This window comes from Toxorhynchites rutilus, chromosome 3, assembly GCF_029784135.1.
Source record: "Toxorhynchites rutilus septentrionalis strain SRP chromosome 3, ASM2978413v1, whole genome shotgun sequence".
Classification (NCBI taxonomy): Eukaryota; Metazoa; Arthropoda; class Insecta; order Diptera; family Culicidae; genus Toxorhynchites; species Toxorhynchites rutilus.
In genome coordinates this window covers 116,586,542-116,608,778 of record NC_073746.1, presented here as the reverse complement: position 1 = coordinate 116,608,778, position 22,237 = coordinate 116,586,542, and the positions used below count along the sequence as shown (strand labels likewise).

The window sequence follows — 22,237 nt, the reverse complement described above, 5'->3', positions numbered from 1 at the left end:
GATATATAGAAAATTGGGAAAATATCCAAATCAAATAAAATCACGCTGGTTTTTTTTTTAAATTTTCAATTCATTTATCTTAAAAGGATTTTTTAATTCCAAAAAAATATTATATAAGTGGCCCAAGAGGTCTTCCGTACATCGGAAGATGGGCACTTTTACAGGGAAAAAGTTTTTCTAATAACAACTGTTCCATATTTTCTTTGAAAAATTACAACTAACTCAGATTTTATTTAAAGTTAAAATAGCGATGTAGTGTATTCGACAGTTTTAGATCTCATTAAAATATGTACTTTTGTCGAAGACGTCAACTTTCCATCTTTTATAGTTTCTAGAACATATGGCATGTTTATACGGGGACTCCTGAGAAACTCCTCCTCACATTTTTGTGTGTATGTGTTCTCGCATTTGACATGTTATTGACTTGATGCTAAATAGAAAAAAGTTTGCAGAATATGTCAACCGCGATAATTTACACACTAAAATGTTACGAGTTAAACATTAATAGTATTTTTTTTAGAGAAAACATGAAAAAGTTGTTGTTAGGAAAACTTTTTTCCTGTAGCAATGCCTTTCCTCCGATGTATGGGTAACTTGTTGTTAAAAATTAAAAAAAAACATGTTTTTGAGGAAAAAAAAATTTGTTTCAATGAAATTTTTTTTTTTGCAATTTGCTTAATATTTTTGATTGAAAAATTAACAATTTTCTGAAGAAATTGTTGTTAGAAAAACGCCTTCCGTGTAAAAGTGTTCTTGCATTGTTCAGCAGACCGAACAGCGGAGACAATTGATATGATCATTGTTGTGTTATCAATAGCACAAGAGACCGATGTTTTTTTCTTGTTGCACTTGTTTCCTTGTTGAAAAATTAAATTCATGTAGGTTTTATTGTTTTTAAGTTATATATTTTTTTAAAAAGTTGAGAAAAAACCAGAAATTAAAAAAAAATATAACATTTGAATGCTGAGAGAACTACAAAATTTTGGTTAAAGAATGAAATGTATGAAAATATTTATATTTTCATTAAAAAATATCAAACATTAAAAAAAATCATTGAAAAAAAATTTAAAAAAAATCTATATTTATTCAAAACATTACACAAAATTAGTATTAATTGTCATTTTTCCAAAGAAAACATGAAGAAATTGTTATTAGAAAAACGCCTTCTGTGTAAAAGTGTCCATCTTCTGATGACCTGTTGGAAATTTTAAGGGCAATTCATATAAATTTTTTGAGAATTGAAAAAAAATTCGTTTTTAAGAAAAATGAACTTCAATTTTTGAAATATTTTTTTCCAGTGTAACTAAAATATTTTTTTTGGGATTTTTTTATGAAATTTGGTTTGGTATTTGATAGGATTTGGAGCTATAAAATTTTGTAAAAATTTAAGAAAAAACATCGGCCCTCTTTAAAGAATAGTCTTATTCTTTTTTGAATACTTCAAGTATACAAAGTTGCTTAAATGACCCATATCTTTACACCCACAATGTTCAATCTAATCTGAGAAATTCCTAATGGCCAATCGTGTTGGCATAAAATTTTTCATATGTAAAATCGAGAAAATACATACGGGAAATCATGGTAAAACACATCCTTAGGATTTCCATATATTTCCAAGACCTCCCAGGATTCTTCCAATATCAAATCGTTACAGCAGTGGCGAGAATTCTGTTTTTAAAGCCACTTCAATAAAAACAACAACAGCAAATCGTTACATAATCTCTTTTCAACTATTGTATATTCTATCTATATACAGTAAGTTACCTCTAATTTGACATACCGCGGCACCACTCAGTGGCACATTAGAGGCGATTGTGACCTGTAATTGGACATTCTCGAATACAGTGGTACAGTATCGACATGCAATCAAGATCCATAAATTAGGTCCCATACTGGATATTCACAAAAATGTCCAATTAAAGGCGAAAATGATCAATTATTCGTGTCGCATTACAGGTCCGTACCGACAATACTTCAATCCGTTATCTTCGTTATCCGATATCGTTATCTGAAATGAAACAAACGATGAACAACTGTTGCCGAGAAGCAAGAATAGTAAGAACGAAACACAGAATATCAATTGATATGAGAGTGCGAAGAGATTTTTAAAAATTCAGTTGCTTAGTTCGGGTATTGAAAAATTAAATACTAAAATAGTTTTTGATTCAGTATCAATTACTATGTCATCGTGAACCTCGATTGAACATATTTTCATCTTTAACTTTCATCTTTTCATAGTATACAAAGTGTTGTTGTATGTATTCGTCCACGCGTCAAATTGACGCGTGTTCGTAGAGATAGGTATATTAGAAACGCTCAGATTTTGAATAATAAAAAGCAAACAAATTGATTTCCAATACGAAAAGCACTTATGTTTTTTGTATTGAAAGGATGTTGCACGTTGTTTTTTATCTGGTCAATTTAAAAGCCAGACGTTTCTCAAGATCAAGCAGGCGAGCAAGATTAAGTGGAATTCCTGCTCCTGGTCCGGAGTAAACACGAGAGTTTTGATCCCAGCTTGGGTGAGCATCCACGGGAGCGTTGACGCTCTGCCAGACCTTTTTTTTTTTGACATACCCTGTTCAACGTTTCGACTGTTTTATCAGTCCAGCTCTCTTGTTCTCCAAAATCTTCCAAATATAAACACGAGGCATCTACAAAAAGTTTACCGCATTTATTCTTTCAATGGAATACAAACCAGATGTCGGTTTTACCCTGACTGAAGGTGTCGGTGTTACCCCGAGTGGACTCGAAATTGGACGAAGTTTTCGAGCATCGATAGGCAACAAAACCACCTACCGTCTCACAAAATACACTGAACAATGATCTAATATGAATAAGGCTCACAGAAGTATCGAGTTTTTCGACTAAAACACTTAAATTCTACTAGCGAAATTTTGTTTTGTTTGTTTTGAGAGCAAAGTGAATTCCGCAGCTGTAGGTTGACTGGAAGAGTAAGAAATGATAAGTGTGTTTAGGTTACATCGGAAAATTTGCAACAAATTGCTTCTAACTGGGAAAATTAGAGGGGTGACGATTCTACCCTTGTTTCCCCTACTATTCTGCTAGCAACATCCAAAACACAGGATTATCATCGGGTTTCACAAAATCTGATTTGTTGACATTTTAGAAAACTACGAATATACATTATTAATTTCTTCTTCCTACTCTAATCATCTGCTTTCCATAAAATTTGAACTATTATAAGTCATAACAGGTGGCGCAACCGTTATGTTATACATACTCTGAAAAAGCTTCCTTCAGAACGCATCCTACAACTCGGAAGTGGGATCACGCTATTTAATGGATTGTACTGCTCAAAGTCAACACACGAATCATGTGGTCTATTTACCTTTTATCCCCTCACAAACCAATACGACTTGAAACGGGAATCATATGGTTATGTTACGTTCTCCCGCAGGATGGAAAAAAAGCTCCGCGGCCAGGGGAGGAATTTTTGCAGATATCAACTTTCGGTGAGTGAACTTTCCCCCATATCGTACAACACCGAAATAGGGTGGAAATATCTCAATGAAAAATGAGAAAACATTTCGCTCTCAGACGGCTCTCCGGCTTTGGTCCTTACACTCAAACAAACACGCAGGATGTTGTTTAGATTTTCCTCGGCAAGCCCTCGGCACTTTCATCGGCGCACTTCATGCCCTCCTGTTCACGGTATGCACCGATATGTTTGTTATTGCGCGCACGTTCGCTCGGTTGTGTTGGTGGAGTCGGATTTTCGCCAGATTTTCCCTCTGTCACGGATATTGGATGGTGCTGTTGGTGTTGGTGTTGGCACGGTGAAAACCGAACGTATCACAAGGAGCCGCCCTATCGTTGCGGCTGCAAATTCGCCGCTAGGAATCAGTTTTGTTGTTTTGTCCATACTGTTTCACGGAATCCTGTCGTGCGTTCGTGAATTTTCGAAGGTTTGGTTCGATTTGGATACAACAAAGCGTTGGAAAATTTTCACCAGGTTTGCTCGATGCATTCGATGCGATTCGATATGCTGCAGGTGGAGTGATTTATTGGTTTTAGGAAGTGTGAATATCCCACCCGCCATTGTGAAATGATGGTCCCTTTATGAAACGGAGAAAGCTAATGTGTCCGGTTGTTCACAGTGAAATTGAAGAAAAAGGTGAAAAGTGATCTCGTAGAGTATCAGACGGGTTGGGTTGCCCGGAGTTAAGATCAAGTCGCAATAAGATAAATCGAAGTGTTCTCTTGGTTGGGATGGAATCTATCTAATACAGCCATCCGCCATCCGTGAAGTGAATTTATTGAGGGCTCTTAAATTCGACTGAAGTATTAGATGGCCACAAGTTGAATGTGATTTACAGCAACTTTTTGGGATTAGCTGCAGTCCGAGACAACTGGATCCGTTGTGGCGAGGTTAGTCTAAAATCGAGATCCATCATTTGAGTTTTTTTCAAGTCCTTACCACTTCCATCCATGCATAGAAAACTGGAAATTTCTTTCTATTTAGGACACGCTCGTCCCACTACAAATTGAATGTACTCGCGTACTCAGTATACTGGGTTTATACTTATTATTATTATTATCACCATTATCGTTACTGCTAGGATATTGAACTTTTGCGCTGTCCGTCTGGGCAGTCCCCACCCCATTCACATTCGAACATACGCGACGATGAGAGAGAGAGATAGAGAGATTGTATCAAACTCATAAACGGTTTAGAAGTGGGTGATTGAAAGCACCACCCACATGGTTCAGTGTTTACCACTTCCAGCGGCGTTTGTTGTTCAGCAGATGTCAAAGTTTAATTACAAGTGCGCTTGTAGCGGTAGAACTTCCAGCATTGAGGTTAAACGGATGAAAATTTAATCGAGTTCTTGTCGGCAGGATGTCCTCGCATCCATCCCACACACCCATATGTGAAACCCACAATGGGTTTATGACACCAGCGAATTAGTCCGCAAAAACACAACTAATCTGAAATGCATTATGCGAGGTCAAGGGATGTTCCGAAATCGCTTGTGAACGTGCTGTCTCCCCGGAACTTCAGCATTTAGATGTATTTAGTTGGCCGACAGCCAAGTCTGGTGGGGAGCCATTTTTTTCTATTGGCAGCTGGCTGCTCGCCAAACAAGCTAAGAATAGTAATTTGCTGAAAATATCCCAAAAACAATCGAGTTGTTTTCGGTTTGTGGGAACGGAAGTGATATAGATTTTAGGTGGAAACGAAAGTTGTTTTTCGGATATTTGTAGCATTGTCGGTGGTGTGATCGATCGTACATCATGACGCCATTTATCTTCATCTTTCGAATTGGTCGCTGTTTTGTATTTTGACTATGGTGTAATATGTACGGTGACTCAAATCCGTAATCGTACTCTACCATGCAGATCTCTTTTGGAAGTCGAAAACAAGCTTTCAGAACATTTTATTTAGATAAAGACATAGTGTCATATGAGCGTTAAAAGGTTTGCTATCTGTTTTCAGAATAATGGTTTTTATTTCTCTAGAAATGGCGAATGTATGTGCTAGTGTATGAAAATTGATTCAAACTCATATTCGTACGCTGGTTGAAATCTCAACTCAATTTCGAAGGCGTTGACCAAATTCCGAATTTCATTATTAGTATGGTATACCTTGTTCATTGCAACTATATTTAGCTGACTTTAGCCTTATCTACTAAGTTTTTGGTGTATTCGGAAGGAATATTTATCATTTTTTTTCATCAAGTGGATTCTAAAATCATTGTTTTTAGAAATTTGATGGTTTTCAAATTTCCTACACCGATAACTTCCTTACTTTTTTACTGGGATTGATGCCGGAAGATTGTGGAGGGATATCAATAACTTTTGAGCAATTGTAAAGTAACTATGTGCGAACTTTATATGTCTTGAGCTCTGGGTCATTGTCTTGGCAAGACTTGAATCCTCGATTCCATCCCATTTTGTTGACACTCTGCTTCATATTTTCCTTCAGGATGTTCAAGTCATTCTGGTTCAATATACCATCGATGAAAACCAAATTGCTTATACATGCACCCTCATACCACCCCTCCACCACCACCACGTTCAAACGTTGCTTTGAGATTTTTTACTTTCAATTCATTGTTGGCTTCCTCCATACGAAACGATAACCATCGGAGTCAAAAATATTGAATTTGGACTCATCTACGGAATAACATCTTACCAGTAAGACATTGATATGTTTCATGCTGTTTGGAAAAATCAAATTGGAGTTACTGATTTTTTTTTTGCTGAGAAACGGTTTGTCCCTCTGTGCTCAGGCATTCAAGTTGCCCTTCCTAGGCACATAACAAACTTCAATTCAAGTTTTGCCAAGACAATGACACAGAGTTCCTGACATATAAAGTTCGTACATGGTTACATTACAATTACTCAAAAGTTATTGATATTCCTCCACAATCTTCTGGCATCAATGACAGTAAAAAAATAAGGAAGTTATCTGTGTAGGAAATTTAGAAACCATGAAATTTCTAAAAACAATGATTTTAGAACACACTCGATGAAAAAACTGATGAATATTCCTTCCGGATACACAAAAAAAACGTAGATAAGGCTAAAGTCAGCTAAAGATAGTTGCAATGAACAAGGGATACCATACTAATGATGGAATTCGGAATTTGGTCAACGCATTCGAAATTGAGTTGAGATTTCAACAAGCGTACGAATATGAGTTTGAGTCAATTTTCATACATTAGCACATACATTCGCCATTTGTAGAGAAATAAAAACCATTATTCTGAAAACAGATAGCAAACCTTTTAACTCTCATATGACACTATGTCTTTCTCTAAATGAAATGTTCCGAAAGCTTGTTTTCGACTCTCAAAGGAAGGGAAAAGAGATCTGCATGGTGGAGTACGATTACGGATTTGAGTCACTGTATGATGTTTCGAAGCAGGATAACATCAACATATCTTTCATCAGATTACATACTATTTTATTAATTTCATATGTAAATTATCGGGCGATAAATATACTACTTCAGACCTGTTTCTATAGAATAAAAAAGCATAATTTTTTATGCCGAATTTGGCTCTATAAAGAACAAATAAACAAGCCTGTCAAATAAACAATAAAGTTAAAAAAAATCAGAAAACGTTGACTCGATTGCGAATCTTCTCCAGTACCTTGTTAGTGAAGTGTGTCACCGAACATGGATTAGAGTTTGCAAACTCAGGCAAAGAAATACCTTTCAACTTTCTTGCGAGGGAGCAGATTCTTTTGAAAATATTGACAGCCAGTGAGTTTTGACATCAAAAATCTGCAGAATGATAGATGGGTATTGTTCTAAGCTCGATTTTCTCGGGGCACCATAAACTTTACCCTAGTGCTGGTCGATTCTGTAATATTTTGACAGTAAACTGTTCGAACAGTTATTCTATTTCGGAGGCGAATGTTCCGTTGCGATTCTCGCTGTTTTCAAAAAGATATGAAGCCGATAGAAGCCGAAAAAAAAATTATTACTTACAATTGGCAGCATCATTGGATTACTTCATTCGGTAGATAAAAGGTGTAGGAGTGTTGTTTGTTACTTATTGAATCATAAATTTGTTTCGATAGTCCATAAACTGTTTTGAAAATTAATTATTGTAATCACAAAAAACTATAGTTATGGGTACCTGTTTGCAAATTCATCTAAGTTGTGATTGATCAGCGGTTGATGTATGTCGTCTGCTGGCAGCGAAAACACTCCCCCTTATTCCACGCGGAGAATGACGTGAGATGGCTCAAGTGACTGCATTCCCGTAGGCGAATGGCGTGACTATAGTTCGTCACTAGGTGAGATTTGAAGTCGTGTCCTCATTTGTTATCGACTCGAGCGTCAAAAAGGAGCTAAAAAGTTAGGTGGCTTCCAGAATAAAGCAGTAAACTTTGCAATCTCACGTCACTCACCGCGCGGAATAAAGGGGACTATGAACTTTGTGCTCGCCCTGTCACACTAATTTCCTATTTTATATATGCATTCTGTGAATATGCACGAACCAACGTCAGTGCAGAGCTTGCACTGACGCGTAATTACAAAACACAAGAGAATATTTTTATTTTATTTATTAATACGCACCTAATTTCTTCAATTTAATTCTAGTCCTGTTCCAGCCAGCGTGCAACCAATTTCCACAGACGGGGATTTTGCCCAACGCGAAGTCTGAAAATTAAATCTCTTCGGAAGTCGATAGTGTATCGTGAATGAAAGAACTCACACCTCAGTGCAATTTCGATCTTCTTTTATCTATTTTAAACTTTTTTTCAAATTTAATCATTACATCTTATATATAACAATCTCGTGTCACGATGGTCGTCGAATTCCTCCGAAACGGCTCGAACGATTTTCAAGAAATTATGTACAAAAAACTTGGTAGGCATGAGAATAGGACGTAAACTATATATGATAGCAATAGGGTACCAATTACCATATGTTTAATACCGATTAGGGTGGCTCTATGCAAAAAAAAAATTAAATAATTTTGATTTCTATTTTTTCTCAAATTTTGCATAAAAATACATATAACCTCAAAGGTTCACCCCCATCTCCTATTTTTAATCGCGATTTTAGTATTTTGGTATAAATAATATTCAAATAATCGACCCGTAGTTTGTTTTTCAAAGAGAGCGAATTTATTTACGTTGTTAAATGACAGATGGCGCTAAGTTCACTTCATTGAACACATTCATCTTCACATGCGCTAAAGTCATGCGTATTGCCAGCGAGCTGGAAAACTTTTTTAATAAACATAATGAATTATTGAAATTCTTCATATCATACATGCTCGGTTTGCAAGGTGACGATCACGTTATTTTCATCAATTCTAATATAACACCGGCTGGAGAACACATGTGTACATTCAATGTGTATGTCGTTGAACACATTGCTGGAGTCATGGTGGGCGACTGCACAATGACGCGAGAAACTGTGATTCGAAGAAGAAACAACAATCTGGAGTTCATCGTTGACACCCACCGTTCAAACGACACTCTCCATCTACTTCTTCAATGGTACTAATGTTTCTAATGTTCCTAACGTTCACCATCTCAACGTATAATGAATTGCGAACGATATAGAGGTAGAGAGCGAACGACTGCGATTCTAAACAATCAGAAGCGGTGTGAGGAAAAATATACTCACTTACCAGACGCTATCATGAGAATGCCGACGCAGCCTTTGATATTGCCAGGTCCAAACACATGCATTGTCATGATATTACAGAATGTGTGTTCAAAAAAAAAAATAATAATAAAATGTAGAATGAGATTCATTACAACGTTACATGTATTCGGTTCCACACCTTGCTGAATTTATTCGGCTGGATGGCAAAATTACAAAAAATTAGGTTTACCTCATATGCCCATTTTTAATTTGTATAATCAACAAAATACGCCCTGAGGAAATCGATAGTGTAATTTACTCAAAAATTCCAGTCATTGTGCTTCGTGTTCCACTTCTGTGAAGCATAAATTGTTATGAATTTTCGAGTGAAATAGACACGCTTCTAAAACAAAAAAATTAAATGAATTATGGCTCTATTGTGTTTTCTGTGTAGCAGAATAATACATTCTCTGCAGGTATCTTGAACGAGAATAGTCTCTGATAATTATTTTATATTCTGAATGATATTTTGGTTGAAATGCAAAAAGATCAATAAATAAATAGTTAAATTAGGGTCAGGACTATGTCTACTAAGAATTGAAACAACATCGAATAACAATTTTCATTCAAATTTCAACAACTTAAAACTGCTTCCAGGTCAGGTCGGGTGATTGTTTGATATTGTTACCACGAACATGGTTCATGACCGTGCGGTAATCTAAAACTTTTATAGCCTTGCATGGCAGATGGAAAATGTACACTGCATTTCCTTAAAGATTTCACCAACGACACGACTGCAACCTTAGGTGGATGTACAATATATCAACTACTAAAAACTGATAAAGGCAGATATAAAAATTAACAAAAAAAAAATTAACAACGCAGACATTGACATGGAAAATCGTTCGGGAGTGCCATATTCGCCTCAGCTGAGCAAAACAATCAATGCTCATAATAACGTTGAGTTCTGTGGTTCGATGAAGAGCAACAAATACATTTGCAACAACGAAATTTATATTGATATTCTTCATTTAATTTGTCTACTTTACGACAACAATATATTCCTTTTTTCACTTAAGATTCGTTAATGAAATACATCGGGAATGGAATACAAAGAATGTTTTGTGTTTTTTTTCAATCGCCATCGACTTGGCGCTCTATTCCTCGGTATGTCAAACACAAGAGTAACGAACTTTTCACGTATATGTAGATCGTTATAATGTTTAAACACACTTACAATACATTAGTTATTTTTTATTTAACAACCAACATATTCACTAGAAATAATTTTTATGGCAAAACAACGTTTGCCGGGTCAGCTGGTATAATATATATAATAACTTATTAATTTAAATTGTTTTCTCAAAACTAGATAGCGGATATAACCGCCTGTTTCTACAGTGGGCGACAAGATGAAAAAAATAATGCTGAGTACGCTGCGTACATTAGAAATAAGGACACAAATCTCGCGTAACTTTTGAAAAGGTCCTATGTAACAAATGTAAACAAACCGAGTTAATGGATGCACGCTATTAGTTTTCAATCATTGAATGCATTACAAAAACAATCGTTCACGTATCTATCTTCTTCATCTTTTAATCGCCGATGCAAAAAATATCCAATGTACAGATTCGGATTTTAAGCTCTCGGCTGTTACTTCAGACGCCTCTTTCCTCCGACGCTCGAAACGTCCGAAGTAACAAAGCAATCAAAACAACACGAAGTCGTACTTCGGTCGTTTTGAGTTTTTGTTTCTTTCAAGTGTTGTTATCTATGTCAGTGCAATTCAACGAGTGATGACAATAATAATCTGTCTTTAGAATTAAATGCTGATGTTTCGATTGTTAGTTTCAAATTCTTATCGTGAAACGTAATATGTCCAATGTGCAAACAGGGGCAGTCATAACGTCCAATGTAACATCCACAAACCATTGATATTTTCAGGAACACCAAAACTTCCTACTAAAAGTTATTACAACAATTTCGAAGCATTCTAAAATAATATCCTATGTAATAAAAACCGAATTGATTTTTATAATTTTTTGCTGGAGAAGCGTTTGCGTTTATGAGTATGTTCGGACCTATTGGTGATGTTTTTTTTATCCCATAGTTTTATTTCATTTAAGCTCATTAGCACTTCAGCTGTAACAGAGCCGGCTTTTTTCGTGTATATTTTTAACTTTTCGAAAACATGTGGTAAATTACACAATGTCGCGTTTCCGGCCTAAGAGTATATTGTTCCACTGTTCACAGGTGGGTAGTACGATAAAGGACAGTTGATATGAGACTTTCAATATCGTGTTATTAATAGCACCAATTAGCGATGTTTCTTGCTGCAATCAGCAGAACGTTTGTGAATGGAGAGAAGCTGGATCACCGTTACTTAATGATTGACATGGTAGCTAGAAGAACACTCAAAGATGATTGATTGAGGGCCTTGAGTTTTGAGCTCACGATTGTTCGCTTAGTAGTGTGCATGTCCAGTAAGACTTCGAAGATCCTCCTATTGGTGATTTTGATGCTGATGTTTTGAGTTATAAAGGTTTAAATTTTCTCGGTTCATTTGCCTCTAGCCTTGAAAAAGACTGGCATGGGAAACTAAAATCTCGGCCTTGAGAGTCATTTGAAAAACCTCACTGCTGTTGCTGTCTGGATGTGAGCTGTATGACTAATGGGAAAAATGACTTATTGGTAATTTTTTCCGAACGATCCTTCAATTTTCGTGAATTTGAGTATAGACTGTGGGATTAGAAGCGGTGTCAAAGGGCGACGTATTTCAAGCCTGATGTAAAAGAATATTTTCCAGCGGTGTGAGTTCTTCGAAGGAAAATTGAAGATGAAAATTTGTTCCGCAGCGGTTGCTGTGGCGGTGGTTATACAACCGATTTGGCTCGGATTTTCTGCGAAAGGTACTGCATAGTATAAATTGTGGATTATTTCTTTGTAGAATTGTGTTTTTGGGAACGTTGGAGATGTAATTTTGTTAAGGGATACTGACTTAGCTTTGACATTCAATAAATTCAGTGTTTCAATGCCGCTCTAGACAGCGAGCAATCAACAGTACATTTTAATGCTAAGGGTTAATAGACAAAATATTAAAACTTATCATTAGAACTCATTATCATTAGAATTTACTGCAATATTTGAAAAATTACAGAATATTTTCTAAAACACTATAAAACATGTTTTTGGCACCTTTATAAAATCGATGCGAAAACTTTTGTTTTTCGTCAGAACAACGAGTTAACCTTGTACAAAATTTATTTGAGTTTACAACAAAACGGTGCATATTTGACGCAAATCGGACAATCCTAAATAGATTAAATATAGTTTTGAATTTCCCGCATAAATAATTTCTTTTTTCCCAACCTAATGTTTGTTTGTGTATTTTTGTACTTACCGTGCTGTCAAAAATAAACAACTAATGGTACAATGGTACAGCGAGGTACAATATTCATATACCACTGCGAATCAGACGCGTGTAAACTCGCTCGAAATGCAAAGGCAGCGATCGCTCTACGAATAATTTGGAGAAAAATATATTGCAATTTAAAATCATCCCGATTTTTTTGAGTATGGGGGAACAATCAAAATTTGAACAAGCTGGTTTCGAAAACCTGAACAACCCTCATTTTGTAAATGTGTACTAGTAGAATTATTTGATGATTTCTCCATTTTGGTTTTGGCGTCTTTGCAATGATATCCTATCAAGGAGAGCAACGTTTGAAGCATTTGTACAGCGTCTCGTCGAACTTGTTTGCCACTGAAGGAACCTGAGTAGCTTAATGATCTTGAAGATGTTGGGAATTGGAATCTTAGACATTTTATATGACGATAGTCCGGCGCGTTTCTTGACTCGCTATACAAAAAAAACCGAGGGGCAAATGTTAAAATCGTAAAACAGAAATAATTCTACACGCACATAAAAATACAAAAAATAGTGGTGTTCAGGTTTTTAATTTGTTTTATCCCATTTGTTTATTTATCTAGGCTTATTAGTATTTTATCTGTAACAGAGCCGGATTTAATTATGTAAATGCTATATGTTTTTTCGTATCTATATACATGGTAAAGTACACAGTAGCAATTCAGGCGTGAGAGTATTTCTTCTGTTCCATTGTTCAATTAGACTGGATTGCTGAGAAAGTTGTTACACATAATAGAGCGCTCATTTCAATGTAAAAAAAATAGAGTAACCAAAGTTGTCGATGAAATAAAAAATCTAATTTTCTTATTTTTATAGATAGACGTAAACATAGTTCGACAACGTTGTAGTCCCAGTTATTCATAAATTAGCATCTAGAGCTCGACAGCTATTCTCTAGACAAAAACTGTCTTCGACTAAATTGTTACATATGATGAGACGCTCATTTTAATGTGGTCAAAAATAGAGTTACCAAAATTTTCGATGAAATAAAAAATATAACTTTCTAATAGATAGATAGAGTTTGATTTGGCTCGACAATATTTTAGCCTCAGTTATTTTAAGCAAATTTGTAGATCAAAGTTGAAAATAACTTTAAATGAAACTTTGTTTTACAAAGCTGCTCAAAATAATTGAGACTACAACATTGTCGAACTATATTTGTCTTTATTCTCTATCCTATGCCTCTGACTCTAGCCTGTATAGATAAGAAAGTTATATTTTTATTTAATCGAACATTTTGGTCACCCTATTTTTGATGACATCGAAATGAGCGCTTTATCATATGTAACAACTTTGTCGAAGACAGTTTTCGTCTAGAGAAAAAAAGATCTTCCATAAAGTTGTATTCTATCCAAGTTGCGTTAGGGTCACCATGAAAAAACGTGTTTTTGCTCTAACTTTTATATTTCAACCTCTGCATCAAAACTTTCTTGGGACGACTTTTAGAGCTTATCATTACCAACATTTTGCGATGCAGAACTTGTCAATATCTTAATACTACTCAAAGTTATTGGTGGGTTTTCACTTAAAAACTCCTGATTTCAATTTTAGTTTACTCAAACACAAAAAATAACATAATTTTGGAATCCCACATTATGCAGAGTCAAATATGTTCTTTCGAATGCCGTCAACGAACATTTTTTATGTTTGCCGCAAAAAGAATGACATACGAATGAAGAGAGTGTATTTTTTGGGAAGAAATATCAATAACTTAGAGTAGAGTTGAGATATTGACAAGTTCTGCATCACCAAATGTTTGTCTTAGGAAGTTTTAAAAGTCTTCATCGTAAATGCTGGTCACCATATTTTTGACAAATTCAAAATAAGCGCTCTATCATATGCAACAACTTTGTCGAAGACAGTTTTTGTCTAGAGAATAACTGTAGAGCTCAAGGTGCTAATTTCCACTTAAATGCACCTTTTGGACCGTTGTGCAATGTTTCGAACTGGCCATCATCTGGGGCGCCACAAACTTTCCAAACAACTTAGTATAAATTGTTCAATATCCTTACTGCTAAATACATCACACACCGATTTGATGTATTGGGATATTATTTGCTGCGAAATATATCGGAACCTGTATCTTTTTTTATTAAACTTTACAAAACGCTAACGCTAATGGCTAACGTTCCTTTCATTGTTTCCCTTTCTTTTTCCCTTTTCTTAATTAAGATTGAATTGAGAGAAGAGTCGTTCAACCGATTTTGAGGAATGTGGAAAAATTGATAAGCATGGTATAAACTCTCCCAGAAGTGGAAAATCCAGTATGTCGCCGGGTCTTTTGATTGTTACTGAAAAATCTATATTCAGATTTTCTCTGCATTTATCGTTTATATTTTGGACTGAATATTTACTCACCAAATGGGGAAAGAAAATTGAAGATTGTTTTCAAATTTTTATTTTTTTTTCGGATAAAATAAAAAGTGCAAAAGTCAGGATCATTTTATAAAAAACTGGGAGAATTGATTGTTTGTCGAGATATCAGGGAATGTATCAGAAGTCTGGGAAATCCTGAAATATCAGGAAGGTTGGCATCTCTGGATGTCGCACACAGTGCTGCACTCTTGTTCGGTGGAGGAGCCACGTCGATTATCACGCCGTCTGGTGGAGTGTTTCTGTTTTTTTTGCATCATACGTACACATTGTTGTTGATGTTTTTATGCGTTGCGGAAGGTAGATTGAAGTGGTTGGGGAATGGGAAATAATGGTGCTGATGGAACAACATGTAATCGCCATGTTTGTGGCCTCTAGAAAAAAAGGTTGAGTACCACTGATTTAAAAGAATGATTCGTCGGGGCGAAAAACGATCCTTAACCAACCAAATACATTCATTCACTTGAAATTCTATACGTTTTTTGTAATAACTAATCGGTGGTACACGATCGATGTTCACCTCTTGTGGTACACGATGTGGTAACTAGTCTAAATTTTCTGCAATTTCTTGTTGTGAAGTTGACAGAACGTACATTGATAGAATACACTCTGTCCAACTTCTATAAGACCACCCTGATTCTATTTCGTTGCAACACAAACAGTTAGAATTTCAACAAGATACATTCATACATTGTTGAATGCTTAGAACAAAGTATTTTTCGTTCAATTTCATTCAAAAGAGTTGTTTGTTCATTTATTGTGCTTAAATATGATAATTTCAGCTGTCCAGTTTCTATGAGAGCACTTCAAAATTCATAAGTATTATCAATGAAAAATTCAAAACGATCGGCTGATTTACATGTCAATCATTGGTAGCCTTGTTATTTCGACTAATAATCTTAAAAATTCGCATTGGAATACTATTTACCAAATTCTGCTAAACGGACTTCTCCATATTTTTCCATTTTTCCGAAATTGCGACATTGAGCTCTTCAATCGTGGTGAACCGTTTTCTCTCAGTGTAGATTCTGCGTACGAGGATCCTTCCTAAGATTTTCAACAGGATTCAAGTCTGGAGAGCGAGCCGGCCATTCCAAAAAATAGTTTTTTGGTCCGTAATCCATTGCTCAGTTTACTTGCTGGTATGAATAGTAGCATTGTTTTGCTGGAATGTGATTTTTTTTTGTAATGTGAATGTGTGTAATCCTTGAATGATATGAAAGCTGTCTTGAGCTTTCCGGTTGCACAGATTCCCGCTCAAACCATGTCTCCACCAAAATTCCTGGTTGGAAAATACTGTTCCTTCTTCCGTAAATCACGCCAGTACCCGTTGAAACCATGAGGACCATCCAAATTGAGCTTTTTTCGTCAGTGAAGATAACCTATACATTGAAGAATTTTTCGTTATGGTATATATCAATTTTTTTTCTTTTGGAAACATTCTTTGTCACAACATACCATGTTCCACTGTCGGTTAACGTGAGTTTTGTCAAAACATAGACGTCTTCCGATGTGAGATGGTGTAAGATGAGGAGTTTTAACCTTTCAAGCCCTCTTTATGTGAGCATATTTAATAAAAAATTGACGAAATGTCAATTTTTGAGTAGTTGAGCAGTTGAGTAGTTGAAATATTGCTTTATTTGCACATGCGACTTTGAGGAATTCGAACCTGTTATAGCTATTTCCCGCTTATCCTGGTCTGAGAGCTTCAATTTACGTGGAGCTCTCTCCTTCTTACCGTATCCTCGAGGATTCGCCAAATAATTGAGCCCTACTTGATGGGATCGTCCAATCCGACGAGAAATTTTTCTAATATCAACATTTTCTTGGTGAAATGCATCGATCTGTCTTTCTTCTCTCTCCGTGAGGACTTTTCCCTTCGGCATTTTCCAGATTTAATTGCTCAACACAACTAAAACAACGGAAAATGTAACTGGTCTTGACATTTGAAAATACGAAAACATTCGTTTATGCTCAGCGCTTGTACACACACATATGAAAATCATGCAGTGTATGGTAGTCACCAATACCTACACACTAGAATATAAATTGAAGCATTGTTTATTTACAATGGCACAAAGCAACAAGATCATCACCAGGTCTTATTAAGTTGGACAGAGTGTACTCATTTCGTAGAAATTGTGTTTTTGAGGATGTTTCAATCTAGTGGTGAACGGTCATGAGCCTTAGTTCGAGATGGATCTTCACGCACCCTATTTATTTGGCTTAGTTCCTTTGGATTTATTCCTCTTCTTTTGTTCGATGAATGAATTGTATTTTGCGTACAATAAAAATGAAGATTCTGCGATTGACGGATTACTTCACCATAAAACCAGAATACTGAAGCTACTGAAACCGCTGAGAAAAGCAAATCAAAAGTTTCTCAACTTAAATTTCAAAATTTAGGGTAACCCTTAACAGCACTTATTATGTGACTATGGACCTTTTTCAATTAGTTCTCAGTTCTAAACTTGATCGTGATCTAAATTCGACGTAGGGGAAGACGTAGGGATGCAGGGCATAGTGGTCACCCTAAGGAATATGCCCATTTCCAGCGCCCAAATACCGACTCAATTCCCATTTCTCGAAGAATATTATAGTTCAACTCATTGTTCTTCAAGATAGCAAACGGCTTTTATTATAAAAAATCAAAATAGTACACTTTTCATCATTAGAAAAGAAGGTGAAAAATCGAAGTGGTCACCTAGTGGGGGCAAAATGGTCACCCGTACATATCAAGCTAAATGGAATAGATTTATGTGTTTTTTTCGTCCAAATTTGTTCAATTCATATTTGATATAGTAGGTACATGTATGAAATTAGCTTGACCTATTCACCTAGAGTATCAATTTAAATTTTTCTTGCATACAAAAACATAGTAAGAAACACATAACTTTCCGCATAATGAGGCTTGGTTCAGTTGGAATGGCATATTTATTCAGGGTCAAAGCCACAAAAGGATCTTCTTCAAGAGCAGAATGTGATGAGGTGTATCAGCTTTAGTAAACAGAACATTTCAAGTTGTTATTCATCTATGATCACTTTGCCCCCAAACATCAAAATAATTTCTATGCTAATTAATCGCTGAGATTAAACAAAATATCTGTTTACCTCTCCTAGAATATGAGAACAGTCGTCCAAACTGATGATTTGTCCAGTATATCAGATTGAATAATCTAAATTTCACGACAAATTCCTTAGGTACCATGCACACAGAACTACGGCCGAATGGCTATCGAGAGAGTAATTTCTGTTTTTATTTGTATTTTGACATGCGACAGCTCTATTGAAGTACAGGGTGAATTCAAAAGTCATTAAATTCTTCAAACATAAGGTGATTATCAATACGGCATCTATAGTCAATAGTTATACTACCAAACATGCAGGTGACAACTTTGCCCCCCCATGACCAATTTGCCCCCATTAGTACCCCTACTTATTGATGGTTTCATATAATGTAACCCATCTACATTTGTAGGATTCTGAGCGCGAAAAGGTATGCACTCTAAACTATAACGTTTACCCGTGGCAACCCACTCACGGGTGGTCCTCATTGTTATCCCGAACGTACTCCGCCTTTTAATATGTCCCAATTATTAATTCATTTATCTTTTATCCTTCTCCACTTTTTTTTCGGTGTGGCTTCGGGAATATATTTTTCTCCTCCACTTTCGGCGCACAACAAAGCTAACTGAAGTTAGGAAAATATATGACGCTCATTTGCGGTGAGAACGCCGGTTTCGGTGAGCTGCAAAAGAAGTTGCCTTTCGCATTTGCTTTTGATCTGACAGAAGGAATTTAGATATGAATCGTGTAGGGGGATCTTCTTCATGGTTCCACATTTAAGTTCAACTGTCCTTGGAATGCCACAGGGAAGGAGTTTGACTGCTGAAAAATTTTAGAAGTTTCAGAAGTGGTGTTTTTGTGGTTTTCGATTGTGGAGCCGGAACAGTTTTATGTTTGATTACTTTGCTACATATATTCATATTTTAACTCGTTCTCGTCTAGTGCATTTTTCCGATTATTTTGTCGAATATTTTTTTAGCATAGGTCAAACGGATTCTTTGGACGAGTGCTTAGCTTTTGAAAACTACTGAAAAAACTTTCTCATATTTCCATCAACTTCAGCAGCTTAACTAGCATCGATTTTCCTCTGATCTCACTGTTTCAACTGGCTTTATGGAATGCTGCCATGGAGTTGTCATGAACGATGAATACTGAATTAAACTGCCACCCGTCGGAGGAAGAGGAAATCTTTACAATTTCAGTTGCAACGCCGGATATATAGTTTTCGATTGTGAATGAATGACGTTTTGCACAGAGCTTTGCGTCAGCGAATGGCTTCTTCCCCTGTCCAATCATGCTGGGATAGAGCATCCTACGGATGTCATTTCGCCGCCCCGTTGTGAAACAGTTTCAGACTGTTGGAATCTTTCGATGGGTTGTTCCTTTCGTTACGCAACGGGCGCTCGGAAGAAATGGGGTAGCTCTAATTATGATTCCCGCCACCTCCGCCGTGCCGCCGGCGTGTGTGAAGAATCAAGGGATTTAGTGGGAATTAACAATCCCCAAGGCATTCATCTTGCATTTGCGACCGCCCTAACTGATTGCGGTAGATTTATCAAATTATGAATGGGTCGTTAATCTGAGCCCATTTTTCTAGAATTTTGATACATTTTTTTTTATTTGTATGCCGTCAGTTGATAATGGATGTGAGATGTGTTTTTAATGTCATGTGAAAAATGTTTTTGTTTCTTCTACGAGATGTCGCGATTTACATCGTTACTCCCTCACATCGATAGGATATAACAGTGTGGTACAAAATGTGGGGCGCGCCGTTTTCCCATCGCATCGCTATCAACTAAACGAATGATTGCTCGTAACAAAAAAAACCCTCCGTGGGGGGGGGGGGAAGATAATTCTATTTCTATGGAACGGGAAACCGGCAGAATCTTCGCTCCGACCCAAAGCTCCTTCAGACGCGACTGGACAGACACTGAACTTCGCGTTGGCTTTTGTCTTGCGCATTCCGAAAAGAACCAGGAAGAAAGCGGCCCATTAAATCTTCATCAGAGGCATGTACATACTTACTTTCCTTTCTTCCTTCGTGAGCCTCATTCCCGAGGCATTGAAAGAGATTGAAAAGTAGCATCATAAGAGGGTGGAGTAGACTCGGAGGTTCGTATCTCAAACCGGTGAAGAGGCGAACAATACCGATGATGATTTATGCGGGTCTACAAATAAATCTGTTGGGTTGACAATGTATTAAGAAGCATTGAGGGACTTTTTGAATGGAAGAAAGGGCACCTAGAATGTTGGAAAACGGAGAATTCAATGGCACATGAAGGTGTTGTGAGAGAGAAGGAAGCTGTAAAAGGTGTACCCGTAACTAATGGACTATGTTAAATGGTTAAATATTTTGGTGGCAATATAAAACTCTGGGATTTTTTAAGATATATGATACGACTCAATTTCAAATCGAAGGTTACAAAGTTTGAGGAAGACTGTGTTTGTTAGTAACAATATGTAATATGTTTTCGTTTAGGTATAGTTTTTTATGTGAAATGGTACAACACAAAGCATCCATTTGTGTGTCGTGTGTGTCGTTCGCATTTCAACAGCGGGTTGATCGTTAAGGCTATTCTTTTCAAAGCAATTGGAGGAGGATAATTTGAGATGTTCTCCTTCATTACTAATTTTATATCAGGAACATAAGGACTTTGTGCATTTTCTCCGATTGGTTTAGGTTATGAACCAATTTCGTTTACACTTCATCATCTTTCTTCTGTTAATTTATGCTTCACACGTGTGTTGTCCGCCGTGTGGATTTTTTTGCACGGAACTCTCGTGGTAAGCAATAAAAATTGGTTGGGTTATTGGATCTGCAATAACCCAACTAACAAAATGAAGATTGGTGTAACGGTTTTCTTTGTTTCGTTGTTGGAAGTAAATTGGCGAGGAATGGGCAAATGAGTGCTTCACCCAGAAAAAGCTGGAACCATCCGAAATCTTGCACGAATCGGCAAGGTCAACGGAACAAAATTTTCAACTCCTGTTTTCAACCGAGAGACAGCTCTTACCGCAATAAAAGCAGGTTGCTTTTTTCCGGCTGGCATCCGGCTTGAAATATACTGCACTTGGACGCCACTTTAAAACCGGACACTATGCATGAAATCGCAAAAATGGAGTGATTGATCGGAAAAAGCAGCTTATTGGTGTCGAAAACACTCCTAAATTCAGAAAAATCTTCTCCCGGCGGTAAAATTATAGAAATAAATTTCCTCTCTATTATTTAGAATATTACTTCACGTTTTGAAATAATTTTTTAGTGAAAGTTTTGTGGGCCCTGAAAAGAGCCGGTAGTTTACGTGGTTTAAGAAAGGATCTGACGATGGTTGATTCAAAATTCATTCTAGTTCTTGCGGGAACAATACACAAGCTCGACATATGTACATTAGGGTGGCAATGGATGTATGGGAAAAAAAATCATCATCGAATTTCAAAAACCGACCATGTACATTTCGTTTATTGGCCCAAAAAATCACTGCACAGATCATTTTTTGGGCCAGTTTCAGCTCTATCGGACATGATTTAGGGGTGCTCCAAAGCGCTCAAAGTTTCGATTTTTTGATCCCCGAAAATCTTCCAAGGGGGGAGTAGAGGAAATTTGGAAAATCGAAATTTTTTTCGATGCCAAATGACTTGAAAATGCATGAAACGTCGAGATCTGGTGTCATCTCGAAAAAAATTTTGGCCGAGAATCGACCTTTTGGCGGATTATGTATATATTTTCTCAAAATCCCATCATCATGGGTTTTCCCAAAACCCCATCAATATGGGTATCGAATGAAAGGGCTTGACTAGTAGAACACAGTTATTTATGAAAAATGTAAATCCTAGATGCCGGCCGCTACAGAATGGCGGATTACACATTTTCTCAGCACCCCATCAATATGTATATCAAATTAAAGGGATTGACGAGTAGAATACAGTTATTTATGAAAAATGCAAATCCAAAATGGCCGCCGTCACAATATGGCCTCATATATATTTTTTTTCAAAACCTCATCAATATGGGTATCAAAAGAAAGTTCTCGACTAGTAGAATATAGCAGACCATGAAAAATCCAACTCCAAGATGGCAGCAGTCCCCAAACAACTATTTACTTTTTAAATGTTTTCATTCAGCTTGACATGTTTGTATGTATGTTTGGATGTTTGTAGGGTCGTTGACCCCGTTGTTGTTGACTGATTGATCTGAAATTTGGTAGACACCTTTAATTCCACTGTCATTATAAAACTGCGTATTCCATGATCTTGAAAATTCAATTTGGCTGTCGCAAAAAAAAATGGCT

General features: G+C 36.4%; 1 protein-coding gene across 3 annotated transcripts in view; it reads left to right on the top strand.

Annotated features, from left to right (window-relative positions):
• LOC129772788 (tyrosine-protein kinase Btk29A) overlaps nt 1-22,237 on the top strand; it is a 312,094-nt gene that overhangs the window by 35,686 nt on the left and 254,171 nt on the right. Inside the window, exon 1 of one of the 3 annotated variants that reach the window (XM_055776236.1) lies at nt 4,356-4,392. The exons of the other annotated variants lie outside the window; for them this stretch is intronic. The gene's annotated coding sequence lies outside the window, so the exon portion shown is untranslated. Of the gene's footprint in view, nt 1-4,355; nt 4,393-22,237 lie in introns of those variants that run through there. 3 annotated transcript variants of the gene reach the window in all.